Source organism: Phascolarctos cinereus, unplaced genomic scaffold, assembly GCF_003287225.1.
Source record: "Phascolarctos cinereus isolate Bilbo 61053 unplaced genomic scaffold, phaCin_HiC Scaffold_2;HRSCAF=192, whole genome shotgun sequence".
Classification (NCBI taxonomy): domain Eukaryota; kingdom Metazoa; phylum Chordata; class Mammalia; order Diprotodontia; family Phascolarctidae; genus Phascolarctos; species Phascolarctos cinereus.
Genome location: NW_027555625.1, coordinates 81,499,977 through 81,524,377, shown reverse-complemented (window position 1 = coordinate 81,524,377; position 24,401 = coordinate 81,499,977). Strand labels below are relative to the sequence as shown.

General features: G+C 41.3%; 1 protein-coding gene across 2 annotated transcripts in view; it reads left to right on the top strand.

Moving 5' to 3' along the window:
- The first annotated feature begins 2,854 nt into the window (after positions 1-2,854).
- Positions 2,855-24,401, top strand: part of CDC42EP3 (CDC42 effector protein 3) — a 39,011-nt gene continuing 17,464 nt past the window's right edge. The window contains exon 1 of one of the 2 annotated variants that reach the window (XM_020964870.2): positions 2,855-3,440. The gene's annotated coding sequence lies outside the window, so the exon portion shown is untranslated. Of the gene's footprint in view, positions 3,575-24,401 lie in introns of both variants that reach the window. The other variant, XM_020964869.2, reaches the window with a different exon arrangement.

Below are 24,401 nucleotides of genomic sequence, written 5' to 3'. Positions count from 1 at the left end.
TCTACAGCCATCAGCAAGCATTACATGTAATCGGGACAAGCCAGAAACCTTCCCAATAAAATCAGGGGTGAAACAAGGATGTCCATTATCACCACTATAATTCAATATTGTACTAGAAATATTAGCTTTAGCAATAAGAGAAGAAAAATAAATTGAAGTAATTAAAACAGGCAATGAGGAAGCAAAACTATCACTCTTTGCAGATGATATGGTGGTATATTTAGAGAATCCTAGAGAATAAACTAAAAAACTACTTAAAATAAGAACTGATCCAACCATTCTGGAGAGCAATTTGAAATTATACTCAAAGTTCAATCAAACTATGTATACACTTTGATCCAGCAACACCACTACTAGGTGTGTATCCCAAAGATACCATAAAAAAAGAGAAAAGGACCTACGTGTACAAAAATATTTATAGCAGCTCTTTATGTGGTAACAAAGAATTGGAAATTGAGAGGATGCCCATCAATTGGGGAATGGCAGAACAAGTTGTGGTGTTGTGAATGTAATGGAATACTACTGTGTTATAAGAAATGATGAGCAGATGGATTTCAGAAAGACTTACATGAACTGATGTTGAGTGAAGGGAGCAGAACCAGGAGAACATTGTACAGAGTAACAGTAACCTTGTGAGATGATCAACTATGATTGATTTATCTCTTCTCAGCAATATAATGATCCAAGACAATGCCAAAAGACACATAATGGAAAATGCTAACCACATGCAGAGAAAGAACATGGAGTCTGAATGCAAATCAAAGAATACTATTTTCAATTTTTTTTTTGCTTTTTGTGGCTTCTCCTTTTTGTTCTGTTCTTTTACAACATAACTAATGTGGAAATATGTTTACGTGATTGTACACGTATAACCTATATCATATTGCTTGCTGTCTTGGGGAGGGGGAAGGGAAAGGAGGGAAGGAGAAAAATTTGGAACTCCAAATTTTACAAAAAATAAATGTTGAAAGCTATATTTACATGTAATTGGAAAAAATAAAATACAGTTTTCAAGAGAAAAAAAAAGAAATGAAAAAAGAACCTGGAGTAAAATTGTCAGGAGCCTAGTGTTAAATTCAGGTATCTGTCAAAGGAAACTTTGAAGAAATTGTCATTTACAGAGAGGAAGAAACACCACTGGAGTCTTATCTTCATTAGCTGTTTTCCTTGCAAATTTTCTAGCATGAACTCAGCATAGTTTCTCACTTGACTTTCAACCTCATGGCCCTTTGCCTTGCCAACTATTATTTTCTTTGAAGACTTTCACACTCCACCCACAAATTTTGTTTTTCAGAATAGTTGTCCCATGCTTCTTGTCACTTTTAGTTTGCAACTGTTTTTTTTTTAAAGGGCCCTGGTCAATAGGCTTCAGTAGTACCTAGAAGAGTAAGTCACTTTCAGTGACAGGAAGCTAACCAAGCTGCTGCTGCCCACATTTCCCTGTGGATGTTTTCCAATACAGTCTTGTGGGATAGAATGTCAGTCCAGTCTGAATGCTGAGGGCAGGGACTATCGTTTGCCTCTTTTTGTATCTCCAGTGCTTAGCACTGTGCCTGGAACAATGCTAGGCACTTAGGAACTGTTTGATTGAATGTCTCAGGACTCAAAGGTTAACCTAGATCAACTCCCTTCTCTAGTTTGCTGCTCCCAAGTGCAGCCCCAAACAGCTGGGACTGCTGAGGTGGAATCACTACCCATCTCAGTTTAATTTGGCAGGCACAGATAAGGACTGAAAACCTTTCCCTTTCTTCTCTATTTCTTGTCAGATAAGGAAAGGAGAGAGTCAGCTAAGGGAATTGCAGTTCATGCACTGGGATGGGTTGTTTCCTCTAGAGGCGGGGATGGGAGTTGGGGGAATAAGCAGGGGTTTGCAAGTGATAGGAGACCACAGGTGCTCCTGCTGCAATTGCTTCTCACACCCATAACACCACCCACTTCAGACCAGCTGCAAAACTTTTCCTTCCGGAGTAATCATTCTCCACCAGCAAGCCCTCTCCCTTACCTCCCAGACTAGAGTGAACAGGCGGGTGGGAGACTCTTGGTGTCTGAAAGTGCTACCGTACTGGGAAAGAACCCATCGATCCCAGGAGAGCAAATGCTTCCCCCTTGAAATCCACAAACCAAGCCGAACAGAACACACTCCTTGCTACCGCCCGGGCTCCACCAGCCCTAACCGTGAGAAATCCAGCTCTCCAGGTTTTCGTGGCCTCTCGGAGGGGAAGGCTCGAGAAACTGACAGAACTGGGCTTCTACGCGGGAACCAAACCGGGAAAGGGATGGGGGAGTGTACTGAAGGGAGGAAGGGCGAAGCCAAGGTGGGGCGATGATTTGGCACTCCCTGGCTTTGCTCACGCCGTATCCTTTCTGTCCAGCACTCAGTTTTCCCTGCTAGGTTCACCCACCTCACTGGGAACCCACATGAAACGAACCGACAGATTTGGCTTGTTTCGAGCCAAGCAAACCCAGGAATCTCTAAGAGGTGGCTTTTGTATACTAATAATCTAGCATTTCTTTAGAGATGTAAGGTTTGCAAAGCCATACAGACACACACACACACGGAGACAGACAGAGTGAGAGAGAGAGAGAGAGAGAGAGAGAGAGAGAGAGAGAGAGAGAGAGAGAGAGAGAGAGAGAGAGAGAGCGATGCCAACAGGGCACTGTATGTGACGGTAATCAGAAATGCATGTATTATCTTTGGGGACAGTCAGACCAACTTCCTGGGGACCACTCTTTAAACAAAGGTATCTCTAAGACCAGTCTCTGTGATTAGGAAGGAAACTCGGGCGGGGAAGGGAGAATTGTAGCTTTCCCTCCCTGCTAGGTGCTTATGTTCTAAAGGGATTCTCCGGCTGATGGGGATACAACTGTACCTCTAGGGACTGACAATGGAGCCCCATTGTTCTCCGGGAGTGCTCCCTCTGCGGTATAAATGAATCCCCTCCGGCTCTGGGACAAAACCTGCTTGCTCCCCGCCTTCTCCTCACCTAGGGCTCGGGGACTACCACTTGACCCTGGCAGCGGCAGGACGCAGCCCAGGTGAAGTGGGCTTGGCTCTTTGGAGCTTTGGCTCCAAAGCTCCTCCCATCTTCGTCTTGGTCCCTCCCCTTCTCCGCTCTGCCTCCACCCATTTCAGGTTCTGTCCCCTGTGTTGGAGGCGAAGCTTCCGCAGTCTCCCTCCCACCTTTTCCTTCTTGGCCTCGGCGAAGACTACTTCAGGGCTGTGTAGTCCGTCGTCCGCGCGGCTTGTGGGAGTGGGCGAGCCCAGACGGCTTTGGAGGACAACGCGAGAAACTCGGGTGCCAACTGCCACCATCCAGTACCTCCACCTTCCGCTCGGTGCCTGTCTCCCCGAGAGTGAAAGGAAGCGAGACAGCGGCACCGGTTCTCTATAGCAACTGCGGCTGCAGGCGAGGCAGCGAGCTCCGCAGCCAGCCACGCCGGTGAGCAAGCCTGGGGCTGGGGGCTGCGGGCTGCCAGTCCCAAGGGACCGCGGCAGCTGGGCGGGGCAGTCGGATCCAGAAGCCGAGACTCGGAGCTCAGCTGGTGGCTGTGGATCACCAGGGACAGACAGCTCGTAAGTTGTTTCCAAGCTCACCACCCTTTCTCCTTAACGTCCACAGAGATCAGAAGCTGCGGTGTCGGGTTCCGGCTACCGCTTGGCTTCCCTGGGGGTGGGGGTGGGTGGGAGTGCGATTCTCTTTGCGTGAGAGGATTGTAAAGCTCAGATCTTAGGGAGGAGAGCTGGAAAAAAATCACGTTACCAAAGGGATCACAGTCTCCTGTGGTTCTAGAAGGACACAAGGGGGCATAAAGAAGCTTGGAGGGGTGGAAGGTTTGAAGGCATTAAGCCAGAGAGCTATATGATTTGTGCCCACCAGTTTTCAGGGTGCGGCTGCCTGGGTACAATGCACTCTCGCCGAGCTGGGGATAGAACCATTCTTGGATGTCCATTGTGTTTTCTGGTTTGGTAATAGCACCACACATGGCTGTGGGGTTGTCTCTGGGCCAAGGGCACTGGGTGGAATACTTCAGGCTCCCACTGTGCCCTGTGATCTAGGGTTGGCATTGCCCCTATTGTGTCCTCCCTGAGAAACAGGGAATTCATCCTGGTGCTCTAACCTGCTGGCCAGAGCGCTGAATTGTGCTTTTTAAAACTGGTTGCTAAACAGCTGAAACAATTTGAAAGACTCCCCATCCCCCCAAAACTTCTTAGTGGCTTGTCTTAAAGGACCATCACTCAGATGGAGAGGCGAGTTGATCTAATTAGAGCCATTTACTGAGGAGGGATTATTATACCGGCTCTCTTCTCCTCCATCCACTCCCCCTTCCTGCTTTGAGAGGCATGTGTTTCATCATAAAAATAGAAAGGAGCATGTTTTTTTGGCAGGACGTCCTTCTTACTGCTCGGTACGGAAGGGGTCAGTTTAAAAATAAATACATACTTGAATGTTACATTACCTAACCAGACTGAGATTGTGACTTTAGGCTACACTGTAAAGGGAGATCAAAGCCAAGAATACAGCAGTGTTGAAAAGCGCAAAACCCCCATACTCCGGGGCTCTGCTGACAACCAAGCCATTCCATTTCACTTTAAGACAAAGCAAAGCAAGAAGCAATAAGCGAATGAATTAAAATGCTGCTCTAGCAGCAGCACCAGCGCTGTCTAGGATCATGAAACCACCAGATCCTGATATATTGAGGTGAACAGAATGCTTTGTGGCGCCCAAGGGAGGAAGATACCAGGAGGAAGGAGCTAGGCGAGTGTTAGCTAACCAAGCGCTCAAAGCAAGTCAGTGAAGAATTTTCTTTTGGGTGCTATCTATAAAGCAATCAGTGAGAGATCTCCTCCCTTTTAATAAGAGGAAGTCCTAACATCCCCGGAAGACAAAGGCGGCTGCTGAAGGTTCTATAGTAAAGAATCGATGAAAGATTTCTTGATGTCTCAGAGGTCCAGAGTAATAACTTGAAAGAAATAGACATCTAACATTTGTGTGTGTGTGTGTGTGTGTGTGTGTGTGTGTGTGTGTGTGTGTGTGTGTGTGTGTGTGTGTGTGTGTGTGTGTGTGTGTAAGTTCTTTCGTTTAGCAGTCAGAGAAAAGATACTTCTACAGCTTTGGAGGGGTTGATCAATTAGTTAACAAGTAAGTTTTGCTTAAGTATCTGCTAGATATTTCGGGATTCTAAAATAAAAGCAACAAAAGAAACCCAACTTAGCACCTTCCCTCAGGGGGCTTATGTTCTATGGTGAAAAACTTGTACACATGTTAATAAACACAAATATATGCGTGTTTATATAATATAGTCATTTAAGAGGCACTAGTAGCTGGGGTAGGGGGAGTGGTGCTAGAGAGAGAATATATGCTTGAGAAACTTAAGCAAAAATAATTTATTCAATTTCTGTATTTCAGGCACAGTGCTAGGCGTTGAGGTAGGTCTCTCATGGATGGTGGTACTTAAGGTGATCTTTGAAAAGAGCTAGGGATTTCAAGCAGCAGAAGTGAGGAGGGCCCTACTGAACTCTGATTGTATTGATCATTGTGATAGATTATCACTCCTGGTTTAAAAAAAAAGCTGCACAGGCTTTTATTCAAATGTGTAGATAATAAACTCTCTGAACACATTTTAAAAATCTAAAGCTAAGATAGAGAAGCTATGTAATTTTTGGAGCTGGCATATTAATCTATAGTTTTTTCATTATGTATCCTGCTAAGTGTAGGTTTCCCAGCAGGTCCCAAAACCTGCTGAGTCTACTGCTCAATTCCAGGTTAACATCTATCCTGGGTGCAGAGATTAGAATTTTCATAAGAAAAATGTCAGAATGGATAAGTTTCTATTATTCTTGGGGTATAAGCAATCTATTAATTTAAGCAGTAAGATGTTGATGTAGGCACATATCATATTCTACATACAAGAGTCATGAGATTCGATTAATTCTGTTCCCTTCCCCCAACCCCTAAAAAAATCTCTGATTATTGAAATGGTATTTCATATGCTAGTGCAATTCAGAGAGAGTCAGCTAGAATGCTGTTTAGGGATTTCTTGAGGTCTTTTTATAATAAATTTACATGTGACACGGAATGAATAAACATTCAGTCTTTAAAAATCCTTGCAGAAGGGCCTCACATAAGTTGAATGCCCTATCTGCTATGCAGCCTTTTCTTTAATGTGGTATTTGGTTTTACATCCAGCATATTCCTAAAAGCAGCTCTTCTTGCTGACGAAGCCCATGGTGTTAGGCAGCCTTGCCGATAGAGTTGTTTTAACTTATCCTCCAGAAGTTTTTACCAGACCACAGAACTTTCACAAGCTTATCTGCCACTTGTCAGCCATAGCAGTGATGCAGCAGATGGCAATGTGAAAAAGGAGCATGAGAAGTCCAGGACCACTGTTCTGGATTGCGTCTTCCATTATAACCTAAATTACTGCCTGAGTCTGGTTTCATTTAGGCCTAGCCCAATTTCTTTCTGGCCATCACTCAGTGGGCCTGTTCCTGTTTTTTCAAGGAAGGAACAAGAATTTAAAACTATATTTAACTGTATTACTTTTTAAAAAATACAACCTCTGTTAGAATTAGCCGCTCAGTCTTCTTGCCAAGTATTGAATTCTTGGAATTCTCCAAAAATATCCTAGCATAAGAATCTAGTCTAGTATTAATTGTGGGGGGATATTTTTCAGAGGTAGTTTAAATGGAACATTGTTCTGACAGCAGCATTGCAAGTACACCCATTTTTATAGGAAGCAAAATGGGACAGTGGGAAAGGTCAGAGGCCTGGGTTCAAATCCCAGCTTTGGTGTGATCTTGGTCAAGTGTTTACCTTTCTTGGTCTTAGTTTCTTAATCTAAGGAACAAAGGATTTGGTGACCTCTTGCAGTTCCTTCCATCTCTCAATCTATTTTAATGCTATGATCTCTAGGGGCAGCTAGGTGGCACAGTGGACACAGTACTGGCCCTGAAGTCAGGAGGACCTGAGTTCAAATCCAGCCTCAGACCGAACACTTGACACTTTCTAGCTGTGTGACCCTGGGCAAGTCACTTAACCCCAATTGCCTAAAAAGAAAAAAAATACTATGATCTCTTTTGGTTTTCAAAAATAGCTTCTGAACATAATCAACAAGCATTTATTAAGTGCTTAGTAGGTGGCTCAGTAGATAGAGTGCTGGGGCTGGAGTCTGGAAGACCTGAGCTCAAATCCAGGCTCTGATACTTACTGTGTGACCCTGGACAAGTCACTTAACCTCTGTTTGCCTTAATTCACTGGAGAAGGAAATGGGCAAACTACTTCGGTATCTTTGCCAAGAAAACCCTATGGTCAGCATTGGTGTGCTATGGTCCATAGGGTCTCAAAGAGTTGGACACAAATGAACAATAACAACAATGTGCCAAACTGACCTAAGCTCTGAAGTTACAAAGAAAGGCAAAAACCAGTTTTTGCCCTCAAGGAGCTTCCTTAGAGCAAAACCCTTTTCGTGGCGTCTGACTCTTGGTGACCCCATTTGGGGTTTTCTTGGCAAAGAGATTGAAGTGGTTTGCCATATTCTCCTCCAGCTCATTTTACAGATGAGGAACTAAGGCAAACAGGGTTAAGAGACTCACCCAGGGTCACACAGCTAGTAAGTGTCTGAGATCAGATTTGAACTCATGAAGAGTCTTCGTGATTCCAAGCCCAGTGCTCTGTTTGATGCACCACCTACCGCTCCTTCCAGGGTATACAGTGAAACTAGAGGGAAGTAATGCTGAGGTAGGCTCCCCTGGTGCAGGCACAGTAATCTGTGGTAACAATATAGAAAGGACTGGAGTTATGGACCACTGAATAAGAGCTCTAGGTATACCACCCACTCACATTATTTAAGCTTCTGGCTAAAGGAGAGTAATAGTGCTAAACTTAGAGAGTAATCGTTACCAGCCCTCGGCAATGTGGTATGGATTGGTTAGTTAGGAACTGTAAAATACCGTGTAAGTGTCTTCTTGTGGATGTGGAGGCTTACAGTATGATGAGATGGATCAGGTTTCTAGAGAAAATGAGGAGCAGTAACAATGATGGATTTGGAAAGGGTGCCATGCTGTGACTAAGAAGGACACTTAGGGGAATTCTACTGGAGATGGCATCTTAAATCTTAGTGGGGCAGGGCTGGGCTGACTCCTTTTCAAGACCAAGAAAGCAAGGGAAGTAGTTCTTTTGGAATAAAACAAACAAGTCTGTAAAAAGAGCTAGAAATAGCTCTTCTGCAGATGTTTCTGTCAGATGTTTGACTCCCAAGATAAGATGCAATATAAGGAAGAATGGAGAACAACTCACTGACACACTATCCTTTAGATATTACAATAGATAAATGCCAAAAGACTGGCTAGATAAGAGGCTGGTGTGAAAGATACAGAAAGAAGTCCTTTGAAACTCTGAGAACTAGACTGGATAACCCTAGCGGTCTGCTCTGGCCACTATTATCTTAGATGCCTTAAGTTTGTGATTAGCAGTGGGACTCTACTAAGGCAGGCCATGGTTATATAGTAGAGTAACAATTTAAGAGCAGCCACACTGCCTTTGGAAAGGAGTGGAAAAGTCAATGGAGCTGTCCAGCCCTTTTTGGATCCTTTAGTTTTTTCTATTCCGGAGGGAGGGAGGGGGAGAGAGAGAGAGAGAGAGAGAGATGGAGGGAGGAAGAGAGAGAGAGAGAGAGAGAAGAGAGAGAGAGAGAGAGAGAGAGAGAGAGAGAGAGAGAGAGAGAGAGAGAGAGAAATAATTACCCAATATAATTAGTCCAACAGTATTCTAAGAGATATTATTTCCCTTTAAGAATGCTTTGTTGTCTGCCTTCAGTGAACTCCAACAAAAACTACGATTTAATTGTAAACCATGTACCAAGTACCATATATTCAGTACTTTGGGGTAAATTTGGGTAAAGCTTATATACTTTTTCCCTATTTCACTTTAAAAACATAGATTACAGAGATTAAATGGAAAAGCTGACTTTCAGAATAACTAGCAAGAGATGGAAACTGACAAAGCAAATGGTTTTCTCTAGAGAGAACGGCTGGTGTACACTAACACCTAGTATTTGCTGTTGTTGGGTGTACGAGTTCTAACGGAAGCCACAGACCTCAGGTTTACTTGAAGAAGAAAGGGATTTTTCATTTATTGTTGTTTCATGTGTATGTTTTTAAATTTTCTTTGGGATTAGGTGTCATCTGGTTTTGGAGTCTTTGTGAAACAATTGTACAAAAAAAAGTACCCAGGAGCAATGATCTGGTATGTTAATACATTAATAGGAATCTACAAATATTTTAGCAACTAATTACTACAAGATGTTCAATAGGAAGCCACAAGATAGATTGTGGTCAACACCCAGAAATCTTTCTATTTGACAAAGCCAGCAGGTGACTTAAAGGCAGCAGGGGCCTTGGAGTCCTGGGACCTAAGGTCTAGTCTCAGATTTGCTATCAGGCCATTGGCACTTAATTTCTTGGAGGCTCGGTTTCCTCACCTAGAAAATAAGTAGTTGCATTAGATTTCTAAAATCCACATAACTGTAAAATCCTTGGGTTCCCAGTCTCAGGAAACTTAGGCCTGTTGAGACATGTCATATAGTAAGGTTAAATAAAATTGAAGTAGTATGTAGACACCTGTGTGAACAAATAATGCACACATAGCTTTTGTGAAAGCTAAATAAAGCAAATGCAGAGAACAACAGTGCAGAGTGGCTTTTTGGACAGCCCACAGTTCTATTAAAATGAACTTTACAACTTATTTGAATCATAAAAATTGTAATAAATACTTGAGTACTTCAACTGATCTGTTCCTTAGCATTGTAGATGTTCCCTCTACGCGTGTGTATCAGAACTGATCTATGCCTTTTCTTCATCTTGTGCAATTCTTGTCATTTGTCTTTGTCATTGTCTTTTGCAAGTGCTCCTTAGAGGGTCTGACTGATGTGCTGTGAGCTTTCTTGAGGCCCTTTTATATTCCTCGGGTACGTGAGTAACCCTTGGTTTGTCAATCTGTTAATTCTCCCTTTTGCTACATGCCCGGCTCCTTTTCTAATTATCCATTTCCTCATATTTTTATGTCAATTGTTGTGCATTTTTAGAAATATGCATCACTCACGTGTGCCCACTGTACATCTCTCCATTACTCCTTGAGTCATCCACAACTCTAATTTTTCAGAGAATTCCAAGTTTTTCCATCATCCAATATCATTTACGTTGTTGTTTTTTTAAAGTGATGGACTTTTGTGCTGGAAAACAGTTTTGTTATTGTTGTGGCTCAGCTGAGTCTGACTCTTCATAAGCCCGTTTGGGGTTTTCTTGTCAAAAATACTGGAGTAGTTTGCCATTTACTTCAGCTCATTTTTACAGATGAGGAACTGAGGTAAACAGGGCTAAGTGATTTGCCTAGAGTGTTCACACAGTTGGTAAGTGTATGAGGCCAGATTTGAACTCAGGAGGTCTTCCTGACTTCAGGCTAGGCACTCTATCCACTCACCATCTAGCCGCTTCTGTAAACAGCTTAGTTATCATTGAAAATGCTGCACAATTTTCCCAAATGAAACTTAGCCTACTCTTAACCTTCTGAATTCTGGGCCCAACTCATTTTCTATCTACAGTACCTGTCCCAGATATTTATGGACTAATGCACTGGAATGGCCATGCTATGGTGTGTGAATAATCTGAGAAAAGGGGAATTTTTAATTTGTTTGTTTATTTCCATAATGATGGTAAGGTCACACTCTTGAATCATCATGGCTCTACTTGAGAACACCTAATAGTCTGGAGCCTTGATGTACCACTACAGTACCATCTGTGAATAGTAGCAACTGGAGGGTTGGCTGCACCATTCACAGGGAATCCTTCTTCCACGTGGACTGTTCTTCCTGACAGCGGCAAACACTTTGGGCAGCCTTGAGTCTTCGTTTCTCCCTTGGCATTAATCAGACTAACATTGAATAGAGTTTTTCCTGTGGTTACATTCATCAGTGAACATTTTAAGAATTTACCATCTATTTGAGAAAGTCTTTGTTGGAGGGGAAGCCTGTAAGACTGTATTTGACTCTTTTATTTGACTTTATGTTGACTTCTAAGTCAAATGCTTTTAAAAAAAATGTAATTTATAAACCCAGGGGACATCTGTGTTCTTTATGCTATTCATTGGTTGTGTGAGCATAAAAGATGCTGCCAAAAACATTTGTAGCCCTTCTCATCTTTCCTCAAAGATACTTGTGGTACATGCATAGAACATTCTTATCACTATAAAATGATGGGAAAGCTAGGTGGCATAGTGGATAGATTGTTGGAATCAGGAAGACCTAAGATCAAATGCTGATGCAGACATTTACTAGCTGTGTGACCCTGGGCAAATCACTTAACCTCATCTACAAAATGAGGGTGGGCTGGACCCAATGGTCTCTGAGGTCCCTTCCAGCTCTGATCTATAATCCTATGAAAATCTTTGTGAGAAAATAGGCTTATAGATGAAGAGTTATTGATGTCCCCCGAATCAAAATTGTTGTGTTATAATATCATCCATGTGTTTTGTTCTGTTCTTTTTCTATCTTCCCTTTTCTGATAAATCTTGCAAAACAACCCCCCAAAGCTACCACAATTTTCCTGCCTCCCAGCTACATGTTCTCAGTGTCTGTAATAGCCCAGCTGTTCTTCTGAACTTCATCTCCTACACATCTGGAACTAAGGTGTCAGGGTCTAAATGGGGTAGATCCCATCGTCACTGATAAAAACAGATGTTACAACAATGTTGATGAATGGATTTTCTTTTCACTTTGCTGTTTTCCTGACAGTTTATTTCATCTTTGAATGTTCTTGGGATGATGTGGCTTATTGCGCCTCCCATCAAGTTTTTTGTAGGCTTGTTAATTTCACTGCTTTCTACTGTCTTTTAAGGCAGTTTTGCTCATAAGCTCCCGCCATTTTGCTCCACAGTGTTTTTGTTGTTGTTGTTCAGTTGTTTCAGTTGGGTGGTGTGGTTTACCATTTCCTTCTCCAGCTTATTTTACAGATGAGGAAACTAAGACAAGCAGGCTTAAGTGATCTGCCCAGAGCGATCACACAGCTAGTGAGTGTGTGAGGACAGATTTGAACTCAGGAAGAGGGGTCTTCCTGACTCCAGGCCCTGGCACTCTACCCATTGCACCACCTAGCTGCCTCTAAACTGGTACTTCTCGGGTAGCTAGGTGGCGCAGTGGATAGAGCACTGGCTCTGGATTCAGGAGGACCTGAGTTCAAATCTGGCCTCAGACACATAACACTTACTAGCTGTGTCAACCTGGGCAAGTCACTTAACTCCGTAGCCTAGCCAAAAAAAGAAAAAAAGAAAAATAACAAATAAGCTGGTACTTCTAACTATTATCTACTATTATATATCTATTGATATAGTGTATAGATAGTATTACATAAGGTACGTATATAGTGTATATGTGATAATAGTATACATGCCATCATAATATGTATAATATGTAGTTTATATATAATATATGAAGTATATTATATATTAATATGAAGTATAATGTATATTATAATAGGTGCATAATATTATACATCTATTTCCACTTGGCAAGATCAACACTTGTAGACTATAGTGGTTTCTTTTCTATTTTGGTATCCTTGTTATGATTCCATTATCAGTCAAACTTCTAGGAAATGATGATAAAGTTAATATATGTTATAATATTTTTTTCCATTTTCTATTTCTTATCATCAACAGCTCCCTTGAACAGGTATGGTTAAAGGTGTTGCAGTTGTACAAAGTAGCTTCACATATTTATCCTTTGTAATTTGATGATAATTTTGACCTTTGTTCCAACTAGTTGATAATCTGACCCTCCCTCCATCTCCCGTCCCCACAGACACAGTTGATTTTGCTAGGACTGACTTCAGCAACCCATCTTTGTTCAGTGAAAGCTGGGCCTTCTGAGTCTCTTCCGAAAGCCCTTATGATAGATGAAGGTTCTGAATAGTTCACAACTCTTTGACCTCTTCTGTCCCATGCCTGAGTCATCATTTTCCAGCATACTTTTCACCATTCTCCCCTGCACCCACCTTCATGTTAAAGTCACCAACATTAACAGATATTGCTGACTTGCTTTGAAGGATATTGCCAGGTTAGTTGTAGTATTTGTCTCTTCAGATAAGCTACAATTATCTTTATGGTTGCCTTTTTGTCCATACTTATTGTGAGCAGAGCAAGACAAGATAATAAAGAACCTTCGTGAAAAGATGTTTCTTATTAACTTCCAGAACAGGATGAAATCAGTTCCTTTGTGTAAGAGAACTGGTATCCTCCCTTCATAGCTTCAACTGCCTTCTATATTTGGATTTCAATTATGAGAATATCAACACTGATAGGGTTCACTTATCATATAGTGTGCCAACCTATTGGTCACTGGACATAATCTCACATTTAGACTACTCACAGTTAAGTTAGGGCAGCTAGGTGGTGCGGTAAGTAGAGCTTCCACCTGGAGTCAGGAGGACCTGAGCTGAAATCCAGCCAGATACTTGCTAGCCATGTGACCCTGGGCAAGTCATTTCACCCTGTTTGCCTTAGTCTCCTCATCTGTAAAATTAGCTGAAAAGAAAATGGCAAATCATTCCAGTATCTTTGCCAAGAAAACCCCAAATGGGGTCATGAAGAATTGGACACAACTGAACACCAGTTAATATTTATAGATGATCAAGAAGTATGATTATTAGTACCTTTTTCCCCTTTTTCCTCACTCCACTACTCATTGTGAAAGGGGGTTCACATAGGACTGAGGACCACTTCCAATATTTCTTAGCTTCATGAGTGGTTGCCATTGCCAAAGAATCCCATTGGTTTTATATATATTGGAGATGGTCCTCATACTTCGCTCATACATAATCCTTGTACAGCAGGATCTGTCTTGAAACACTTGGAGCATCATAGAACTTGACAGAGTTCCCTTGTCAAGTCCACTGGCATTGCCTTCAAGAAACCATAGTCACTCCTACATTACAGTGAGACAGTGGAGCAGGACTTTGTGGAGAAATATAATAGCTAATAAAATATTTATGAAATTTGCCCACCAAATAGAATTATTACTCTGAAATCTTTTTTTTTCATTTTTTTAGTTTTGCCAAGGGCCAATCTAAATTTCAAAGTTAAATTTGTAGGAGACAAGTTTCTGTGTAGAAGCAGCGTAGTATATAATAGAACCCCAAATTGGAGTTGACACATCCTGGCCCTTGTCTCATTTCTCCCACTATGTAGATGTAGGCAAGTTACTTTCACCTCTCATGGTCTCACTTCCTGAGTCTCTGTAAAATGATGAGGTTGGGCTGTATACTTTCTAAGGCCCTTAGCAGAAATGATATTGTAATATTCAATTATTTTATGTCAAGTCCCACAAAGCAACCAGACCAGACATATCATTATCTATTCCTTCCCTTGAAATAATCTTCTTTGAAGTTTTTATCTGGTGAGAACATGTCCCTGTCATTTATCTGGTTTCATGTAAGTATTGGACGTCATTCATCTTAAATGCAGAGAAAGTAAAAACCTTTGTTGCCCTGGTTAGGCTATGGGATATTCAATTCCACTTGAGACCACCAAGGGGTTGCTTTAGCCCTCATTGATAATGGCTAATGGAAAGGGGTACTCGCTCCAGCCAGCCATTCAGAACCCAAACCCCTGTGAGCAGGATTTGGACTGGCTGGAGTACTGTGCTGAGGATTAGCATTGCTGGGTTTCTTGGTCACAGATGGTACCCCATACCTGAGCCAGCTATTTCAAATATGTACAGCATTTTGGTCATAAGGTGGGTTGGATTCTCATTTGTCCAAGGATTTGTACAAATCTAACCCTAACTCCCCCTTCCCCCACCCCTTACTGGAAAACCACCACCTCTAAGTGAGAGGCAGCATAGAATAGATAATAATAGCTAACATTTATATAGCACTTATTAGATGCCAGGCTCTATGCTAAGCATTTTATTTGGTCTTCCCAGCAACCCTGTGTAGGTGTTATCATTATCCCCATTTTACAGATGAGGAAACTGAGGCAAACAGAAGTTTAAATGATTTAAGGTCATATTATATAAGAACATATTAAATAAGAACATATTAGTGCCTTTTTATCCACACAAAGGGAAAGAAATAAGCATTTATATAGCATGTGTGCCGAGCTTGGTGCTAAGCACTTGTTACAAATATTACCTCATTTGGTCCTCACAACAACCCTGAATTTCAATGATAATAAGACTCATAGCTAAGATCAGTAATCAAAAAAGTGCTAGAAGAGGTGCCTTGGATATGAAAATCTTTATAGCAGTATTTTCCGGTGCCACTGAGGACCCTCCAAATAACTTTGCTGATATTGGAGACATGATCAAAAAAGTTTGGAGGCAACTGCTTTAGATCACTGGTCCTCACTTGCATTAGTCTTCATTTCTAACACCTTGGCAAGGATTAGAAACGGTGCTGAAAAAGTTTTTCAGCGAAAAAAAAAATTGAAACTTCCTTCCAAAGATGATTTTGAAGTCTTGAAGCTTGCCCTGGGCCTCCAGAATGAAATTAGAAACTAGAGGTTTTGAAAGTTATACTCCTTCTGCCCCCTAACCCCGCACCCAAATTCTGACAGAAAGAAAATCACAGACAAATGAAGACTAGAAAAGGACCTTACAAAGTGCTAAGGGGAGAGGGGGAGAGTGTTCCCATTTGGAACTGGGTCACCATGATGAGAAAGATTAAACACAATTCTATCCTACTACTGTGTTATCTGACTTCTTTTTTTAAATCAATCAACTTTGATCTAAGATTGTAGAATCTTGGAGTTGGAACCTTACCAGTTACCTAGTCCAACATCCTTCTGTAAAAATCCCATGAATAACATGTCTGACTCTTGAAAATTTTCTCCATTAGCAAGTGTGCTATTTTGGAAGATGATTCCATCATTGTATAGGGTTGATTGTAAGGAAGGCCTTCCTTGGAAAGGAGGAAGAGAATAACCATTTATGAATTAAGTACCTACTGTGTGCCAGGCACTACACTAAGCTCTTTGCAGATAACTCATTTGGGATTCACAACAACCCTGTGAAATAAATGCTGTCATTATTCCCATTTTACAGTTGAGGAAACTGAGAAAGACAGGAGGTTGTGACTTGCCCCGGGTCACACAGCTAGTGAGTGTCTAAGGTCTATTTTAATTCAGGTCTTCCAGACTTTAAGTCAAGTGTTCTATCTACTGTACTACCTAGCTTCCTCTGTTCAAACTTCCCATGGTGGTACTAAATCTACCCTGTCCAGAAACAGTGAAGTTGAATTCTTTGTGTATTTGAACCATGGAATCAAAAAGCCAGAAGGGACTTCTGAGGCATCTAGTTTAATTTGTACTTGAATAATAATTGAGAACAGTGACTGTTTTTGCCTTTCTTTGTATCTCCACCCCTTAGCCCACTGTGGGGCACGTAGGAAGCATTTAATGAATACCCACTGACAAAGAATCACTTCTATAGCATCTGCAGCAAGTGGTCACCCAGTCTTTGCTCAAAAACCTGAAATGAAGGGAGGAAATCTCACTCTTTCCCAAAACAGCACATTCTTTCAGGTACCTGTAATTGTTAGGAAGTTTTTCCTTTCATTAAACCTAATCAGCCTCTCAGCAACTCATGCCCATTTATTTCTCCTAGTTTTGTCCCTTGGAAGAAGGAGTGGAATCCTTCCCCCACCTAACAGCTTTAAAGATGGTTTTCATACCTGACTCCCAGTAGACTTTTCGCCATACTAACCATCTCAGATTTAATAATTAACTATGCCGCACTGCCTTTTTTCTTCTTTAGCTAGACTTCATTGCAAATCTAGTACCTATGAGAGAAAATATTTATTTGGCTTTCCCTCTCTTCTCTATTCCAGCTATATGATGGAGTAGTCATTTACCCCCAAGGTTCTTGTCATTTCATCTTCCCCATCTCGTTCCTCCTTGTGGTTCCAATCAAGTCCAGAATGGCAGTTCCATATGTCATTTGCTTCACCTTTCTAAGGATGAAATGATCATGAAGGCCAGCCAGTGTTTAGTGACTGATTTTGGCAGAGCGAGCTACAGCAGATGTCCTCTATTGCCATAGTCTCATGCTTCCATGCCAGGTTTGTGATCTGTTTCTAGAACTCTTATTCCAATTCCTCCTTCTGTTCCCATGTATGTCCCCATGATTGAATTGCTCCTGTTAGTTTCTACATTAACACATTATGGCTCTGTGACCCTGGGCAAGTTCTCGACCCTCTCTGGGCTTGAGGTAACTCTCTTAAGACACCCATCTGGTGTTGAAGCTAGCCTCTCTCTGCATCAAACCTTACCCAAATTTGCTACAGTATTTCTGTGCACCTCTGATTCCTGGCTCTTGATGTAAAAGTGCCACTCTCTGTCCTGTTTCTTTTAAATAGATCATACCTTTCTGGAACCATAGTATAGTCACCAAGAGTATGATGTTGAACTTACTTCTTTATGTTAGGATGGCTAATTTACTCTGTTTATTACCTGTACTTAAATCTTTCACATTTAGACATCTGAGGCCATGGGTTTTATAGCTAGCTGCTTTCAAGGATATTGTCTCCCATGAATAAAATGAAATTAATTTTATGCTGGTCATCATCTTATGTCAAACATAACCCCCTCTGTGATTCCAAGCTTGGCAGACCAAGAGGAACAGTTTTCTTCCTTCCCTTCCTTTGTTTGGTTTAAATCCTTGATTAAACTTACAAGAGTTCAGCCAGTTTTTTCTCCCTAGCTCTTTTTCTGTGCGCAATTCATCTTTGGCTAGAAACCTTGTGTTGCAATATTTTAAGTCAGGGTCCTGTTCTCAGACATCTTCTTGGTCTTCTGTTCACTTTTCAAATCCTTTTCTCTTTTGAATCCCTGCATTCAAATGACAGCATGTTTAAAAACACATATGCCCATGGGGTCTTAAGTTTTTTGTCTAGGATTTCTTATGGTGGCATTTTTTCCCTAAAAAAATAAATGACCGGAAGTGAGTAATCATCAGGTTTAGTAAGTTTAGAGGGAATGTTGTCCTGGCTAGGATGAGTATTGTAGGAAGACAGACCTTTCTGTTGTTTGGTTCCAGCTGACAAATAGCTTCCTTAGTGCCCTTAGGAAGTTCCCCATCACCATTACTCACCCTTTGTCTTCTGATTCCTGATCATCTCTCTAGTAGTGACACCTGTGCATCCCCATCATCATTTATCAGAGCCACGGAAGCTGTTTCCTACTGATGTGTTCCAGTTCTCCCTGTTACAGGAGCCTTATTTTTATGATTTCATTCCAAATGAAGCCTATGGATGGATCCCTTTCCTGGTGGTCCACTCCCCTCCTCCTTAGGCTTCTTGGAGTAGTGTTGGACTTGGAAGCAGGAAAACCCAAGTTTAAACATTGACTTGGGCATTTACTAACTGGCCCACTCAAGTCACTTGACCTCTCCAGCCTCAGTTTCTTCATTTGTAAAATGAAGATAATCATAGACTCTACTTCACAGGGTTATTGTGAGGATCACATCAGAATATGCATAAAGCTTTTTACAAAGTCAAAGATATATAAATACTAGCTATTATTGCTATTATCATCTGTATCGCATTCCTCTATCCTCCAAACTCCTTATATAGGCCAGAATTCCCCTTTTCATATCCTTTTTATTCTCTTTAGTCTCCTTGAAGTCTTTCTTTCATTCTTTCAAAGAGTACTTCATTCTTGCTGATCACGCAGATAACAGAAAACATTCTTCCTGGCTGTTTACTTTCTACTCTAAGATCATGCTCTCGGGTATCATGTGAGTTATGAGAATTTTAACATATGCAGTGCTTGGAAAAGTTACAAAACTCTTTCCTATGTGTATTGAAAGAGTATGATATCTTGTTTTGTAGATGAAGAAACTAGGTTCTGAATTAAGTCATTTGCCCATGGTCATGTAGCTAAAATGAGCCTTCTTAATCTGGGGTCTGTGAACATAGATGAGGTGAGGGTAGGGATGGGAGCAGAATTACATACTGATTTTCACTAACGTTGTGGATTCCTTGAGCAATTCGAAACTCTTCTCAAAATGACATTTTTAAATACAGAAAATAAAATACATAGGATTGCGAAGGAAACCAATTACATTGAAAAATGTTCATCAAAATATTTTACAAAATTAATGGACCTCAAGTTTAGAACCCCTGCTCTAACTGATATTTTAGGATTTCCCCTAATTATGAATTTTAAAAAATATTCTTCTGAGACTACTCAAGGGGTTCATGATACAAAAAAATACCAATGAGCTTGAGGACGTAGAGGTAAATCTTCACATTGGTCTTCTGACTCTAAGCCAACATAACACCCTCCTTTCACCCCATTGCTTCATTTATGTGTGTGTGTGTGTGTGTACATATGTGTACATATGTATATGTATTTATGTCTATATATGTCTATATGTGTATGTATTTATGTGTATATACATGTGTATGTGTGTGTGTGTGTGTGCATTGCTTGATATTGACAAAGACACTCATCTTTCTCATCTTTTACTAATACATAGTTATTTTAGGGGTGTGTGTGTGTGTGTGTGTGTGTGTGTGTGTGTGTGTCTGTCTGTCTGTCTATGTGGAGGGCTTAATTTCTCCTGTGTTCTCAGGTTCATAAAATGACCAAGAGATGCTTGTGGCAAAACTAGGCCTTTGACAGATAGGGAGTGCGTGAAGGCATGAAGTATTTATCAGGCGCTGTCCAGCAGCCACAAAGACAGCTGGCAGCAAGCACTGCCAGTTGGTCCCAAAGGTTTGGGGAGATAACAGGAAGGCAATGACAATGACTGAAGGAGTCAGAGGTACAAAATAGAGAGGTCCCACAGGACTGGGAAAGAAAGTACAGCCAAAAAAGGCACAACTGGGAAAAGAGCAATACTTAGCAAAGCTTTTCCTAGAGCAGAGAGTGGGCACAGAGAAGAGTAACTGAAGACGCAGCACTGAGTGGAGCAGCTTGTGTGTGGGTGTTCCTTTTCTCATGTTGCTGTAAAAACTGGGACTATTAGGGGCAGATGGATTTCTAGAGGTAGAGGAAGTCTTCAGAGCCTTGCTGTGGGGGTTTCGAGGAAATGTGGCAATTTTAGGAATTTTTTTTCTTGAGTGGTTTTCAGTTGTTTCTGACTCTTGATGACCCCATTTGGGATTTTCTTGGCAAAGATACTGGAGTGGTCTGCCATTTCCTTCTCCAGCTCATTTTACAGATGAGGAAACTGAGGCAAATGGGGCTGAATGATTTGTTCAAGGTCACACAGCTAGTAAGTATCTAAGGCCAGATTTCAGCTCAGGAAGATAAGTCTTCCTGACTACAGGCCCTGTGCTTTAGCCACTATACTACCTAGCTGCCCCTAGGACATTGTAGGAAATAGCAATTTTCTTCCCACTTTGGGAGGGACTAAGGCTATGGTGAAGTTCGAGCCAGGCACAGTTACAGGAGAGTGATTAGTGGAATGATGTTCTGCCATGCCAGGAATAATGGGACCAATAGTTGAAATAATGACAGGGGAAATTGTTTATGGTACCATCGGTAGCAAAAGCTTACTCTGCTCCACAAAATTACTTTGTATAATATCTATTTAAATAGTTGGAATATAATTTTGCCAGCTAGGTAAACCCAAATTATCTAATTGGTGTTGATTTGTGTGTTGCCTTATTTTCAAACAGGAGGATGCAGGTGGGAGGAACAGTGTGTGGATATTGGTATAGAGAGATACAGAAATGACCATGGTTTGAGCCCTAATCTACAAAAGTTCCAGCCTTTCTCCTAGTTCACAGGCTGAACAAATTGAGAGCAAATACTGTAGTTTTGATTCATTGGGGATTTGGGGATATACTTCCCCAAAGGCACCTAGGATTTTTCCTTCTGTTCTTCAGGCTAAATTGAGTCACAGCATTATTTCGATACCTAAAATAGGGTTGAGTATCAGGTCATGGGGCCTCAGTCATCCTCTCTCCTCCCTCAAGCATAGGTAGTGTCACTAGTGACTAGGGCTTAGAAATTATTTGATGGGAGAAAAAAGTATGACTAAACCTGGCTAGCAATGTCCGTGTTCCAAAGGTGGGAGCCACAGAAGGGGTGTGGAGGGAAGGAGTATTTTTTCTCTTTTCAGCTTCCCTTCTTACCTCAAGCATATGCCCACAGATAGCTTTCTGGGTCAGATTTTATTTAGATTCTGGGTAGTGCCAACAGCAGACACTTCTCCACTCAAGATGCCCTGTGGGGCTTTAGGGGACCCTGGCATAAGGTTTCCATTTTGGGGTTTGAGTCATGGCAGTAAGAATATTTTCGATATGTCTCTGAAGATTTTTACACTATTGAGTACTCTGACCCTCTTTGGTTTCAGTGGTGCTCCTCTTTTGGTTCTCCTCCTTCCTAACATTCCTCTTTAGTCTTTTTTGCCTGCGTCATCATCCATATGCCGACCCTAAAGTTCTGTCTCTGATACTTTTCTTGTTTCTTTCTTCCCATGCCCAGAAGCTCTACCTCTTCCAAAATTGCCATCCTTTAAAGTTCAGCTCGATCCTCTTTCCATGAAGCCTATCCTGATAGTCCCAGTCAGTAATGGCCTTTGTCTGTTCTAACTTCAAGTAGATCTTTGTACTTACAATGTCTTTTCTACATGTGTCATGTACTATTACTAGACTCTTCTCTAAGTACTCGACAATCCAGCGACTCTGGCCTTACTGTTCCTCAAACAAGACACTCTCTTTCCCAACTGTAGGCATTTTCACTGGATGTTCCTGGTGCCTGGAATACTCTCCTCATTGTCTTCACTTCCTGGCTTCCTTCAGGTCTCAACCAAAACCCCACCTTTAAATGAAACTATTTCCCATCCTCCTTACTGCTCGTATCTTCCCTCTGAGATTACCTTTAATTTATCCTGTGTATATCTTGGTTTTAGAAATTCGTTTGCGTGTTGTCTCCCTTATTAAATGGTAAGTGTTCTTTCTAAGGGTGAGGACTGGTTTTTTTTGCCTCTTTTTGTATGCTGAGGTTAATACAGTGCTCAACACATTGCCAATGATCAATAAACACTTGTTAACTAGACTTGACTGAAAGTTTTATGAAGGCAGAGGCTATTTCTTAGTTAAATTTTGTATCTTCCCCCAAGCAAGTGTGAGTAGTAAAAAAGTAAGGGTCTGCAAAGTGCAATCACAGTGCTTTGAATATTATAGGTGCATTTAATTGAGTTGTTTGGGATGGGAGAGGAAGAGAGTGGAGGGAATATCTGTGGTTTGAAATACTATTAATCCTTACTCAAAATCACAGTTTCCCTGAGGATACTATGGTCTAGTCTAATGACAAATTAGAATTGGGTGTCTAGGTGGCCCAGTAGATAGAGTGCTGGGCATGGAGTCAGGAAGTTCAAATCTGTCCTTAGACACTTACTAGCTATGTGACTATAGGCAAGTCATTTAACCCTGTTTGCCTCAGTTTCCTCATCTGTAAAATGAGCTGGAAGAGGAAATGGCAAACCGCTCAAGAATAACCCAAATGGGATCACTGAGAATCAGACACAACTGAACAAGGATGAGAAATTCCCAAAGTGGAATGGGCAGAATAAATGACCTGTTGGCATTACATTGCTATCGTTTTGAGATATTCACAGTTTCTATTACAGCAGAGGTCCTTAACCTGGGGGCCCTGAACTTGATTTTTAAAAATATTTTGTTAACCACATTTTGATAGAATTGGTTTTCTGTGTAATCCCAAGAGTTTTATTTTATGTATTTAAAAAATTCTAAGAAGGGCTCCATGGGCTTCCCCAGACTGACAAAGGAGTCTGACACACACACACACACACACACACACACACACACACACACACACACACACACACACACACACAAACGTTTAAACCCCTAGTCTGCCATTTGACAATCCAGGCTCGTGTCATTAATTATGGAAATTGTGTAGGACAGTGGTAATCAGACTCAAAAACAAGCAGCTGAATATTGACTTAGAAAACCACAAATTAAGATTATCTTTGAGTCATTGTATTTTTATTTATTTTATTAAACATTTCCCAATTGCATTTTTAATTTGGTTCCAGTTCAGCCTTACTTTGAGGCCTCTGTCCTAGACCACCTTCATTTAACAGATGAAGACACTGAGGCTGAGAGGTTAAGTGGCTTTCCCCAAGGTCATACAAGCTGTTGTTATTGTTGTTGTTTTTAATAACCTAGGAAATCTACTGTCTGAACCTAAATAACTCCGACTGCAAACCCAGCACCCTCACATTGGGCATCATACTGATGATTCCCTTTAGACAGTTGACCTATATCATATTGATAGGGCATCAGTATACAAGGGTGTGGAGAGAAGATAATTTTTCTTTTAATGGCGTTTTTCTATCTACTCCCCCACCTACCCACCCCAGGCTAGAGCAGAATAACCAAAAGTATGCAAGGCATTCCAACAGAATGCTGTTTATTGAGTATTTGGCAATGGCTACATTTATTTATTCATCTTGACTTGTCCTTGAATTCCCATGTTGGATTTTTCTTTTAGTCTTCATATTTTTAAAATTTAAGGAGGCATCTTGTTTCTCCCCTTTACCCCCCTCCCCAATAAACTCCAGGTGGCTCCTTATCACTTCCAAGATTAAATATAAATCCTGTTTGGCATCCCTCCCTACCTTCCCTCTCCTTTCCAGACTTCTTACACCTTACTTCCCACCATCTACACTAAAGTACAGTAACACTGACCTCCTAGCTGTTCCATGAACAAGACACTCCATCTTTTGGCTCCTGGCATTTTATTTGACTGTCTGCCATGCCAGGAATGCTCTCCGTCCTGGTTTCACTGGCTTCTTTCAAGGCCCAACTAAAATCTCCCCTTCTACAGGAAACTTTCTAATTCCCCTTAATTCTAATGCCTTCCTTCTGTTAATTATTTCCTTTTTATCCTGAACATATCTTGTCCATACAAATACTTGTTTACCTGTTGTCTCCCTCATTAGATTATGAACTCCTTGAGGGGAGGGACTATCTTTTGCATTTTTTTCTATCCCCACAGTGACTAGAACATTACTATGTTAATAGTATTTAATTAATAGGCATTTAATAGATGCTTTCCTTGCCAAGGTAGGGGACTAGGGATGTGAAACCCTGCATGTAATAATCAGATTGTTTTGGTGTGTTGATTAGTTTTGCTGACCTTTCTCCTTCCTCCCTCCCCTGCCTTTACTCTTTGTTAGAAGGGGTGGCTCTCTGGGAAGAGGAGAGGGATGGAATGCTATGGGAAATGTAGGTGATATTGAAACAAAAGGTATCTATTTTTACAAACTAGGTCAGATAAAGCTGTGAGGTCTGTGAGGATGAGGTCTGAAGGAAGGACCTGAGTTCACAGTGAAGGCAGAATAAGAAAGTGATTAAAGCTTAAAACTGC